The sequence below is a fragment of the Sceloporus occidentalis genome, unplaced genomic scaffold (genome assembly GCF_023333645.1).
Source record: "Sceloporus occidentalis isolate IW3139 unplaced genomic scaffold, rSceOcc1.0.p SCAF_3, whole genome shotgun sequence".
Lineage (NCBI taxonomy): Eukaryota > Metazoa > Chordata > Lepidosauria > Squamata > Phrynosomatidae > Sceloporus > Sceloporus occidentalis.
This window is the reverse complement of record NW_028316983.1, coordinates 57,187,951-57,200,663: the sequence shown is the minus strand read 5'-3', so window position 1 is coordinate 57,200,663 and position 12,713 is coordinate 57,187,951. Positions and strand designations below refer to the sequence as shown.

The 12,713-nt window shown below is 39.5% G+C and overlaps 1 protein-coding gene and 1 long non-coding RNA gene across 2 annotated transcripts in view; one reads left to right on the top strand and one right to left on the bottom strand.

The window, feature by feature from the left end:
- Positions 1-28: 28 nt before the first annotated feature.
- LOC149315977 (uncharacterized) overlaps positions 29-12,713 on the top strand; it is a 51,591-nt gene continuing 38,906 nt past the window's right edge. Inside the window, exons 1-2 of the long non-coding RNA XR_016280427.1 lie at positions 29-1,107; positions 3,412-3,528. This is a non-coding gene — a long non-coding RNA (uncharacterized LOC149315977). The remainder of the gene's footprint in view (positions 1,108-3,411; positions 3,529-12,713) is intronic.
- Positions 5,044-12,713, bottom strand: part of LOC149315978 (uncharacterized) — a 39,380-nt gene continuing 31,710 nt past the window's right edge. The window contains exon 6 of the mRNA XM_089514510.1: positions 5,044-10,829. The gene's annotated coding sequence lies outside the window, so the exon portion shown is untranslated. The remainder of the gene's footprint in view (positions 10,830-12,713) is intronic.

Here is a 12,713-nt window from a genome sequence, read left to right as displayed (position 1 = left end):
TTCAAACCGTCATTTTGAGTGACAGCCCCTTCGTGCCCAGCCAGCCAACCATCGAGGAGACCACGCCCCTCCTAGGCGGAGCCTATAGGAATACCAAACATGAAGCAAAGCGGCGAGGCCGCCTTCCCAATTTGCTTTCAAACCGTCGTTTTGACTGAAGCCCTCTTCATGTTCAGCCTCCCAACCACCATGGGGCCACATTCAAGTTAAATGAAGGACATGACACAAATAAAAGCCGAAAACACTGACTTAAATATAAAAAGACATGCTTCTTGGTCAGGCTCAAAATGGAGGAGAGATGCTGGCTAAGCGTCAGGAATAAACTTCCAGAACACAGCCGCACAGCCCGAAAAACAAAAGAAGCCCTACGGTTTTAGGGTTGTTGTTTTTTGGTAGGAAGTTGCTGGACCCAAATTTTGTTAATGAGGCTAAATTTGCACCCTTGAACTCCAGTGCAGCGGTGAGAGCATTGCACTGTGCCTCTGAAGACCAGAGTTTGAATCCCCATTTGGGCCATGGAAATCCTTTGCGTGACCTTGGGCAAGTCACACTCTCTCAGCCTCAGGGGATGGCAATGGCAACCCCCTCTGAAGAAACTTGCCAAGAAAACCCTGTGATAGGTTCGCCTTAGAATCCCTCCTCAATATGACACCCCTTCTCATATTGAAAGAGGGCTATCATATCACCTCTTAACCTTCTCTTCTCCAGGCTAAACATCCCCAGCTCCCTAAGTCTCTCCTCATAGTACATGGTTTCCAGGCCATTCACCATTTTAGTCACTCTTCCCTATAAACCTGCTGGGTGACCTTGGGCAAGTCACAGACTCTCAGCCTCAGAGGATGGCAATGGCAAACTTTGAACAAATCTTGTCAGGAAAGCCCTGTGATCGGTTCATCTTAGGATCTCCATGAGTCATAAAAGACCTGAAGGCACACCACAACAACGGTCTCGGTGACGGAGATGGCAGTAGGAGAGTCACCCATTCACAAAATTTTACTACTCTGAAGATACAGTACAGGCACACCTCAATTAACAAAGTAGATCTGTTCCTGGACATTACTCCTTCAACAGAAAATTTGGTACCAGAGGCAAACATGTTTCAGCAAGGTTTTTATTTAAAATTGACGATATGCACATGTGAAATGAAATAGCCAGGCCTGTTAAAGTAAACAATATAATTTTGAACCTTCTGGAGACCTCCTGAAGGTTGCTTCCAAAACCGTTTTCTTTTACCTGGCTCCACTTTTCTAACCGTTTCCATCTTGGTGGCCAAACATATATCCTCCCAATGCTGATGCTGCTAAAAACATCCAGGTAGACAGAGAATGAGCAGGGGCCGGGGTGTAAAAAGACTTTGTGAAAAGGTGTTTCTTTGTCAGGCTTTTTGAAGTAAGGTATCCCTGTAATAGTATAAAGAGAGCTTACATCTGAGCCTGAGCATATTTACCATATCTACTCAACTACAAGTTGAGAAATTTATCTCCAAAATCTGACCCTAAAATCTTGGGTCGACTTACATATGGGTCAATACAGTAATACAGCTTAGAAAGGCCCTGAAAGTGGTGTCTTCCTTCTTTACATCCTTTGTCATAGCCCCCTTAGTTTTAGCCTTAATTTATCCATAGTTCATATCAAAACCCATGATTTTGACTCTAAAACCTCGCTTGGCTTATACATGAGGTCAGCTTGTACACGAGTAAATACAGTAATTAGAATTATGGGATAAACTTTATTGATTTCAGTGAGACCCCAGTACAGCCAACAAGGAATCTTGTACCAACATGAAGACTAATTTATTATCACATGAGTTTTCATGGACTAGAATCATGGAGTTGGAATTGACCACAAAGGCCATCCAGTCCAACCCCTGCCATGCAGGAAATGGACTAGAGTCCATTTCTTCAGGTATAATGTACTGTACAGTCTCTGAAATCCTGTGCATACAGTATGTGTAAACTGTTTTAGACTTAGGCACATCTTAGCCCATTGTAATCAATGCACATTTTAACACACCTAACTACATAGGAGAGCTGCCTTACAAGACAGCTGTAACAAAGTGGACACTGCTGGCATAGGATCAGTGTGTAAACTGTGTTAAGGCCTGCCATCCAATTAAGAATTCATAATCCATTTATCGCATTAAACCAATATAAGGGGGAAAACATACTTAGAGGGTTGTATTTAGGCGTACAGATATATTAAACAGGTATCATTCGAAACAGAATGGCTCCTTTCTGTGTGGGTGCAGGATGACCTCCTGTTCTGCTACAGTTTCCCAAGTACTTGCATTTAAAGAATTGATTGAAGTTTTAAAAAATGCTTCCCAATTAATCAGGGAGGTATATTTTAGTCAGTTACAGTGAGCCCTTGGTATCCGCTAGGATTTGGTTCCAGGACCGCCACATGGATACCAAAATCCATGGATGTTCAAGTCCCATTAAATACAATGGATAATAAAATGGTGACCGTTATATAAAATAGCAAAATCAAGGTTTGCTTTTTGGAATTTTGCATTCTTATGAATGCAACAGTCTCTTTGGGCATATCCCATGGAAATGCAAGATATAAATTAAACTAATTCATCAATCTGGTTAATTAAAGATGCTAACCCTGGTATTAACAAACTTTGGTAAAAGTAAAGGTAAAGGTTTCCTCTTTGACAAGGTTGTCAAGCCATGTCCTACTGTAGGGGGTGGTGCTCATCTACGTTATTAAGCTGAAGAGCCAGTGTTGTCCAAGGACTACTCTGGTGGTTTTGTGGCCAGCATGGCTGCACGAACGCTGTTACCTTCCCACCAAAGTGGTACCTATTGCACGCTTTCAAACTGCTAGGTCAGCAAAAGCTGGGACTAGTGATGGGAGCACACCCCATCATGCAGCACTTGGGCCTTGAACTGCCAACTTTCTGACCTTAAGATCTTCAGAATTAGCTTCTTAATCACTAAGCCACCGCATCCCTAAGTAATCTTGAGTATACAGTCATCCCTCCATATTTCTGGCTTTGATATTTGCGGATTTGCTTATTCACGGATTTCATTAATATGTTCTCTCTAGGACTGTCTAGGTCCTCCAGTGCAACTCTGTGGTCAACTTTAACTAAAGTTGTACTGAAAGACCATTTGTAGCTACTCCAGTGCCATTCTATGATCAGTGTATGTTGGACAGTGACCACAGAGTTGCACTGGAGGACCTAGAGATTCCTAGAGAGGTGTCCTCTCAGGTAAAAACAGTGTTTTTGTTATTTGCGGTTTTTCCATATTCACAGGGGTCTTGTTCCCCTAACCCTAGCGAATATGGAGCGACAACTGTATTCCTAAAGATGATTTATTCTCATAATTCTTTCCTGAACTTTCCAGCTGAAGTTTCTGTAAATGATGTTGCTGACTCCTTCTCTTCCCTTGTTATTTTCAGTGAAACTAAAACCCTGAAGCGTTGGTCCTCCTGATCTGAGTTCTTTTTCATCTGCGATGTAAACCAGGGGGTGCTGTGAAGAACTGGAGTTATGGAACAAATGAGATTTCCAAAGAGGTAAGGAAAAGCCCTGCAGATGGCACTATTTCATCTTTTTCTTTTCTTAGCTTTCTCTGTTCCCAGCTCATATAGCTTCAGGCAGTGCAGAATGAAAAAAGCAAAATATATAATCATGTATTTCACATATTTGGATCAAAACTATCAAAATAGTTATTTTTAAATTGAGTACAGCCTGCTGCTGACTGGCTGCTTTAAAATTAAAACTTTTAAAACTCTGGACCAAAGAAGAGACCTATGAAAATTGCTTTATATGTAATGTGAGAAGCTAATTGAGCAAACAGAGATGCAGTCCTACAAATCCTGGTGTGGAAGTTTAATTGAAATCATGGCTTCCACATATTTTATTTCACACTGAAGTGTTATCTCAGCCATTATTTATGGAGTTCAGCTCCAATAACATTTTTGTTCTATGTCTTACCGGTAGTTATAATTTCTGTCCCACTTTTTTCCAAAGAGCTCAAAAGAATATCCATGATCTTTCCTATTTTAATCCTTATGACAAGCCTGTAGAGTAGGCTAGGCTGGGGAACAGTGACCGTAATAAAGTTATCCAGTTAATATTGGTCTTATCTGCACTGCAGAAATAATGCAGTTTAACACCACTTTAACTGCCATTGCTCCATTCTGTGGGATTATGGGATTTGCCGTTTGTTGTGGCACCAGAGCTGTCATACATAAGAGAAGGCTAAATATCTCACAAAACTACAAATCCTAGAATTCCGTAGCACTGACCCATGGCATTTTAAGTGATATCAAACTCCATTATCCTTGCAGTGCAGATCAGACCCTCTTTGACGAGTGGATATTTTAACCCAGTTCTTCCTCTCCTGCTCCTGTGCTCTAGACATTGCTAGAGGGGACATAGCTGGAGTGTAAAAGATGCCATTCTCAAGCATCTTCAAGTAGACCTTGCAAAGAATATTCTCTGAAACCCTAGAAAGCCAATTTTAGTTGGTGTTGAAATACTGGCTAGATGAATTCATGGTCTGAATCAGTACAAGACAGCTTCCAGAAGAGAAGGGCTGCTTTCACCAGGGTGCAGCATCTCCACCCAATCCCTGTTATATTAGTCATTAGAAATGAAACTCCCATGAATGCCATCTAATTCAGTAGTGTCCACTATTAGAAACTGTTGCTAATATTTGTTTTTTAGTTATTTATTTAATTTAATGTATTTATGTAATTGATTTTAGTTATTTATTTAATGTTTTAAGTTGTTGGTTTTTTACTCACCTCAGGGGTCATAGTAGGTCGAGAGGTGATAAATCAATGCCATAAACAAATCAATATTGTCTAAAATAAACAACCCAACAGCAGCCCTTCAAAGCTTTTGACAGGAGTTTTTCCTCATTCCTTACTGGAAATCCAAAGTATGTCAGTATATACAGATGGCTATTTTTTATATATTTACTGTAATATAGCTGGTCTTTTGCATTCCATTTATACCCTTTTTACACTGGAGGCACTACCAGCACACCATTAGGAAACACATTTGGGGATACTTTTAAAGTATAGTAATCTATACTTTACATGGTTTGTTACCATGGAAGGCACAGTTTGTGTTTTCTGCTTGTTGCCCAAGTATCATGGACTATCTCTGTTGTCAGGGCTGTGTAAATTGTACCAAGTTGGGTAAATGAAACCCTACTACATAGTGGAGTTGTGCAGGTTAGCTGAGCCATCTGGGGAAAATGTAAAATAGAAATTTTATAGGATTTTTAAAAAATCCCTGTGTTGTTTTCATTGGACAGAAGAATGAAGAGGAGATTGGACTGCTGGGTTTCTCCACCATGACCTCATCTCTATTTCCCTTTCAACCATTCTTTTACATTCTATATCTGATCATAGATGACAAGTGATATGTTTACTTTACTTTCAATTGTTTAAATATGTGGTTGTTCAAGTTAGGAGTGTAACTCGTTGGTTTGAACAATAAACAAAGCAGCAAGGGGGCAGATGTAATTTGTAGACTGAAGAGACATAATAATAAAGTCTGTTTATTACTGCAGTCAACATTTCTGCTCTCCTTAGCATGCTTTCACATTTACAGCAAAAAAGTGCTTATTGCAAGTGCATAGGTCTGAAAAAATAAACAAAGGAAGGAACTGAAGTCAAGTGATTTAGCTTGTTCCAAAACTGGCATCAGGCAGAACAGGGAATTAATCAGCCAGGAGACCAATCAATAGGCAAGTATTTCAGTGAAAGATACAGACATGATGGGCATCTATAATTTATAACACAACCTTGTAAACCACCTTGTTACAGCAAAAGTCTTCTGGACTCCACATATTTACCACCCAAAGATATCTGTTAAAGGCTGGAACAAAGTCAGCTATACCATGAGAGTTTTCCTGATTTGATTGTAAGATGCTCTGCTCCACTAGCACTGAGAAACATTGGAATGTATAGAACACACTCAGCAGACTTGGTTTTCAGTTATAAAGTGAGTGGAGCTCTGCTTTACCTCTGCAAAGGGTTTCAAGCTGTATAGATCTATTGTTTTGGTTTCACAAGGTTATCTTCACATTGCCCAGCATGACACCGATGAACCCCACTTTGTATTCATGTCCTTAATAATATCTCATATAATTCAAGAATATTAGCTTGTTTAGCACCATTTTTTTCACATATGTTTTGCTCCCATCACAAGGCTGGTATAATTATATGGTCATATATAATTTGGGAGCTTTGTTTGGATATGCTATTCAGTGTAGTGCCAGTTTGCCGAAAAGGGCCTGGAGTTACTTAAAGCATTCACATAATCAGAGAGTTATATAAACAGATTTACAGATAGATACAATACTTTTACAAATGTCACAAATGGACTTACAGAAATACAGAAGTTCTAAAGCCACAGTGGGAGGTACACAGTGAATCCAGATAACTAGAGGTTTAGAACAACAAAGTACCTGTTGTATAGGATTTTAATAAATATCTGTTACATATATTTCAGTTTCTTCATCTCTGCAAAGTAAATAATTGGATAAGAGTTAGGATATCACATAGATATGACAGATTTATCACAACCCTTCCAGTGTAGGAGTGTGAACAGATTAATCCTGAAAGATAATACTATTGAACAGTCCTCTAGGGGAAGAATCCTAAATTACAATTATATTTCTCCTTGTAAAGTGCACTTGATTATTGACCATATAAATTTGATTCTTTATCTTATTTTATAAAAAGCCTTTCTTAGCAAGGACAGATAGGTTCCCATAAAACAATAAGAATATTATTGGGTAGAGTTATTTAATGTTACAATTGCATTTGCAATAGCAATTATTTGTTTAAAAATATAGTGGAATATCCTTTAAAAAAAGCAGTTATTTTAGGAAACAAGATAGCTCATATATTAAAGAAATATTGTCATCATCACCTGGCTCTGAAGATACAGTTTTAATATAATCAGAACTACAAGATCTGTTCTTTAACAACAACAACAAAATCCTCACAAATATTTATATCTCTTAGGGGTACTGAATAGCACACAAATAATCTATATAGCAGATTCCATTCCATGTGTATAAATAATCATTTGTCCCTCTTATTTGATGTACAATATAATAAATCAGTATGCATGGCTTATTAAGGGCATCCACTTTGCAGGAAGCTGAGTTGACCTGTCTATCCAATATAGAAAAAGTCATTTATTGATATCATGCAAAATAGATAGAAATAGCTGGTTTCTATGGCTACTGAGACTGGAAGACTCCAGAGGAACATTTCTATTTAGGCTCTAATATAATGGAATCTGGAGAGAAAAAGTGGGGGAAGAAATAAGTATAGGCTGCATCAGGATGTGTTGTGCCCTGGTGTTTGCCAGCCTTCAGATGCAAGTATGACTCCTGTTTCTTATTGACAGGAGTTGGAGATCCAGTTTAAACAAACCATTCATGGCACAGCAGAGCAAGTGCTTTCTGCATGATAAGCACATTTACATCAACAGCTAAAAATAGGCATAACATCTATTTTCATCTGCCATTATGTCCAGGGGTTTTCCCATTAACTCAAGCCTGAAGCTTTTGAGATATTTCAGAAAAATGCAGTTTGAGCAAAGAAAACATGCCATGGGAGATTTATAGTCTTCAAAATAGGTTCAAGGTTTCCTAAGCAGTTATTCTGCACCATGGGGAGCAGCTATGTAAATAATATACTTAAGCTTTCCTTCTCCCAGCCGCAGAGATGTACCCTCATATGACCCAGCTGCTCATCTCTCATTAATTATCATGCAGTTTGATTGCATTTGGCTCTAAAAGTTGTCAAAATATCACAGAAGGAAAGGTCATAGCAGGATACAGCAAGCAGCTACCACTGATCCAAACAGGTGATTTTTAATATAATGCTTGATCCCCATTGATTATGGCAGTGGAAGAAACTGGCTGTCTTTTATAATGAGATTTTCAGAGGTATACAATTCTTCCAATTTGTTTTGCAGAATATCATGCCTTTGCCAAGTTATCTTTCTGCCATTGCCCTATCTCACTTTATTGCTCCCCTTGATGCTAACAGTGCTTTCACCTGCTTCTTTAGCTTCAAAGTGCAATATTCCTTACTGTTTTTGATACCTGGAACACAGCTTTAAATCTTGGAAAATTCCAGTTTCCACTGGGACATTCCTCAAAGGCAATATATAGTTCCTTGATACGTCCCCTCACTACTAAAGTGAATGCAGTTGTCTGTGTCTGAAAACAGTGATATAAAGAATCCCCATATCCTGATCCTCAGTTGCTGAATGTACCTGTGTCATTAAATGTGGGAATACTGAATATACATAGCGGTTATTGGAATTACCATAGCATTAAGTATGGACTGTTATAATTAGGTCTTTATGCAGCATAATGCTTGGAATTCCATCCCACTTTTTTTACCAGTATATATAATTCACACTAAGCTTGCAACCCAATGCTTGCCCTTTCCTCATTGTTGAGAGCAACTCACTGAATTCATGAGGCTTACTTTTCTGAAATCATGCATATGATCACATGCCCTCCAACATTTCACAGATGAAAACCAGAACAGATGATAAATGTTATTAATGAGGAAGAACACATAAGCTAGGAGATGGTACAGCAGTTTGCTTTTGCCTGAGCCTACTATGAAGGGCAAGATTCCACCCTCGCCTCTCCCCCCCCTCAGAATAATTGAGTGGAAACTATTTTTTGCACTTTTAACTCTGTTTTGCAGCAACTGAACTAAGCTGAGGACAAAGGGGGGAAAGTGAGAGGAGAGTGAAACATATATTTAAAAGCAACTTTAAAAGTGGAATGACAGGGATTAATCAGGACTGTTCCTGCTACATTGGAACAGTTGAAGGGTATGGAATCATTTGATTCTAATAGACTACAGTTGGATATAAACAGCAAACTGTAGGGAAAAATATAGCAAAGCTTGTGCTTACTGACAATACCTTGCTTTTGAATAGCACCCTAGATAATTAAAATATAAAATGTTATCTACAAAGCTGTTAGCACTATTGTTCCATATGGGATCTTGCTTGCAGTCATATAGCAACAACAAGAAAGTTCTCTTATGCCTTCATAACTACCAATACTACTACTACTACTACTACTACTACTTCTTCTTCTTCTTCTTCTTCTTCTTCTTTCCTTCATAACTTCTCAGCAAATTGCCAGCTTTCATAAATAAACTTTTGAGTGCTTCTTTTACCTACCTTGCACATAGTGGCTTGTCATGCTTTCAGATCAGCCCAAGATGTGTACATCCAAGTATCTCAAAACTTTTTTTTTTTTTTTTACTGAGGCCCACTTCTAGATGGCATGTATTCTTGGAAACACAATTGTGCAGTCATAATCTGGTGCACACTAGCTAGACTCCATAATTATTTCAGAGTAAATTTAAGACTATACCTGTACCTACATATAGGCCTGGTACAGATGGGCAAAAAGTGCCGTTCTGCAGGTGGGGTGAAGGCTGAGTGTCCCCATGCTCACAACCCTCCCTGCACTGCCCAGGCGTCATCTTGGTGTGTGTCCATTCAGACAGCACTGCGCCAAAGGGCCATGATCAAGTCACCTGGCAGCGGCTATGGCGCCGCTTTGCAGGCACAAAAAGGAGACAGAAAAAATGGCTACTTTTTTGTGCTCTGCAGAGGCTGGATCATTGCAGTGGTGTGCGTTTGTCGCAGCACCGATCTGGGGCATAAAGGGGCGGCGTCTCGCCACCCCTTCCTGCCTGTTTGTACAGGGGCACATATATATATATATATATATGTGTGTGTGTGTGTGTGTGTGTGTGTGTGTGTCTGTAGATATTGTATTAAACAGAGTCAAGCTGAATCACTAATCTCTATATACATAACTAGTATTCTTAGGTGTAACTGTGCAAAGTGAATACAGGTACATTCAATAAACAGATCATGTACAACTGCTGTTCTCATAAATCAGAGATACAAAATCAATACAGCACACAATATTGCATACTGCATACCTAAATAAGCACAGAATTGTGGCTTATAACTGTCTGGAAGCAAACTGAATATTTGTTACAGTGGCAATTCCGGAAAGATTTGGTTCATGCAATATTTTCTATGGATTATGAGGGCGGGGGAAGAACATGATTGTAATAAATATTTGAATAATGGCATGAGCAGCCTGAATTTTGAGAAAATCCTTAGCCAACCACCTAAAATTTAGAAAGTTTCATAAATGTAGTAATGATAAAAGCATTGTCCTTGGGAGTAAGAGTCAGAGCACATAGGAACTAGCTAGAGGCAACACAGGTGGAAAATAAGAAACAGTGAGAGGGGTCTTCTGAGAGAAAATATTCTGAAGAGCCAAAACATCATAAACATTTCAGTGAGATCTAGCTCACTCTTTCTAAAACCTGTATCTATTGACACTGTAGAATAAAGTGCTTATCATGACATCATCCTCAGTGAAATAAGTACATCTGTCATAACAATTTTTAAAAGAATAATTCCAATTCTGGATAATATTGAAACGCAACCATTGTACAACTTGCAACAAACTTAATGATCAAATAGATTTTTAAATTGCCAAAGTCAGTGCCACAAAAATTATTGTCCCTATTTCACAGTTTTAAGATTCTAGTATTAATAGTGCAATTGTACATAACAAGGTATATTAGCTTGGGTGAGACAGTCTAATTTTTTACAGTTTCATTTTGCAAAGGCAGGTGCTACAAAAGAAATCTGAGTGATTTCCCTTTCCTTGCTTTCATTTCCATTCTTTGTCCATATCCTGTACCTTCCTGCTTGCCATGTAAAAGTGTTCTTTACCGTAAGCCAGTTCAGTGACAGTTTTCTTGCAAAATTCACTCTGTCAAAAGATCAGAACAAAGCAGAACATCAGAGAAAGCATCTTCACACTTTTTAAAAAAACTTCTACCCTACAATTGTCAAGTAAATTAAACATTTGGAGACATTCTAGCTTTCAAAAGATTTATATATGTACAAATAATATATCTCTGTGTTCAAAGATACCCTAAAATAATGTTCTGGATTGTTGTTTTCAGGGTTGAAATGCTTCACTTACTACTGACTAAAGGTTGAACAGACAATCCGGTAAAGCTGCCTTTCAGGTGGCATGGGGGTGTGGCGTTTAGAAACAACAGGCCCCCAAGATGCCTGGAAGCCACCCAGCTGTTTAGATGTGGGTGGCTTCAGGGAGTTTGGAGGGCCTGGCATTTTAGACACCACACACCCAGAAGCCAACTGCAGCAGGGCAGCTTCAATCCGTCCCAAATAGGAGCGGATCTTCTCTGCTCCTATTTGGGCCAGATTCTGGTCGGATCAGAGCCGCAGCACGTTCTTGCTGCAGCCCCAATCCAGTTTCAGTGGGGGTGACTTGAAGCTGCCCTGTTAGAGTGGTTTGTTTAGTCCCTAACTCTTCCCTCACACCTATACCCATTATTTATTTATTTTGATTATTTATACCCTGCTCTTCAGCCACAAAGGCTTTCAGAGCAGTTTACAAATTGATAATCTGACAATTTTCTGCCCTCCAGTTTATAATCTAAATAGGAAGGGGAAGGGAATACTGAGGGGCCTGAACAGACAGGCTAAAATAAAGCTGCTTCAGGTCACTTTGGAATATGCTGTTTAAATTATGCATGCAGCCTAAGAGGCCAGAAGCCATGCCAAAGCCACGCTCCTGTCCTAAGAACTAGAGCGCAGCTTTGTCGCAACTTCTGGCCTCTTAAGATGTGTGTGTCATTCAAACAGCATACCCCCAAAGTGACCCAAAGCAGCTTTATTTTGGCTTGTCTGTTCGGGCCCAAAGTTCAGCAGAAACTGCTGCTTCTTTTCTCCCTCCAAGTCCAAAGTAGTGGCAGTTGGGATGGAGGGAGGGCCTTTCTTCCCCTTCTGGGCCCAGACATGATGGAGCCATACCTGCCTCTTTTTCTCTTTCTCAGGCCAAGGCAGTGGCAGTTGGAGAGAGGGCTCTTCATCTGCTTCTGGGCCCAGGCATGATGGAGCTCTCTTCTGAGGTGATAGCAACAAACTCATTGTTGATGCTCTTTCATTTCAGAGCATTTCTTTGAGTTGAAACTCTTTGAGTTATTACTATGATTTGTTCTAGATGTGACCAGGAAATTGCATCTCTGATGCATGTACCTGAACCCATAAAAGGCACACCTCTGTTCATATACTACACAGAATTAATACGTTCTAAAATTGGAAAAGTAGCAACTAGTATGGGGAGCACGTCTAAGCTGTATGGTGATTTTGAGATGGCAACTAAAGCCTGCTCATGTAATTCTGGCAACATGGATGAGGGCTATATCAATGTCAGCACTTGATTAGGAGTTCTTATACAGCATAGTCTGGAAGTACATATAAATGGAAAGCTGTGATAGTGCATTCTGTTTATACTGTTCTACGTATACTGCATGGGGATGGAAAGGTTGGGCTTCTTCAGGCGGTATGAACACATACAGAAAATATTAGAAAGCTGGTCTGCAGAAAATATCAGGTGTTACCAATACATATGAAACAAAGCAACATTTTAAGAGCAATGGAGACTGTTTGGTACTGCCTGCCAGCCAAACATATATTTTTTGTCCTGGAAAACTCATGGAAAAAAATAGTTATGCAATTTTCAGACTGGTATAGGTCTGGGGTGTGCAAAGTGCAGACCATGGGACATAGGTCCCAGGGCCTTTTTTGTGGCCTCCAGGGACCAATACACACACACACACGA